The sequence below is a fragment of the Penaeus monodon genome, chromosome 28, assembly GCF_015228065.2.
Source record: "Penaeus monodon isolate SGIC_2016 chromosome 28, NSTDA_Pmon_1, whole genome shotgun sequence".
Lineage (NCBI taxonomy): Eukaryota > Metazoa > Arthropoda > Malacostraca > Decapoda > Penaeidae > Penaeus > Penaeus monodon.
Window position 1 is genome coordinate 1,586,400 of NC_051413.1, and position 245 is coordinate 1,586,644.

Consider the following 245-nt stretch of genomic DNA (forward strand, 5'->3'; position numbering starts at 1 on the left):
TTGAATTGTACTCAGTAGTTCTTGCCTAAAGGGAAAAAAACCCTAAAAGCCAATGAGTCCAATTGTCACGAAATCTAAAATTACCTTAGACGCTGAGTATTGGTGGTAGAACAGGAGCTACAGAAAATAAGAGAAAAATTATATTATTTGTGATGTTTTGTTGGGCAGACTGCCTAAAATAGTATACTTTCTACTCTACAAAATTCAACATAAATGAAAAAAATTGTACAAGTCTTTACAAAGTT

General features: G+C 31.8%; 1 protein-coding gene across 1 annotated transcript in view; it reads left to right on the plus strand.

The window, feature by feature from the left end:
• The window catches only part of LOC119591268 (protein abrupt-like), a gene marked incomplete in the record, with an annotated part of 18,155 nt that overhangs the window by 14,276 nt on the left and 3,634 nt on the right, over nucleotides 1–245 (plus strand).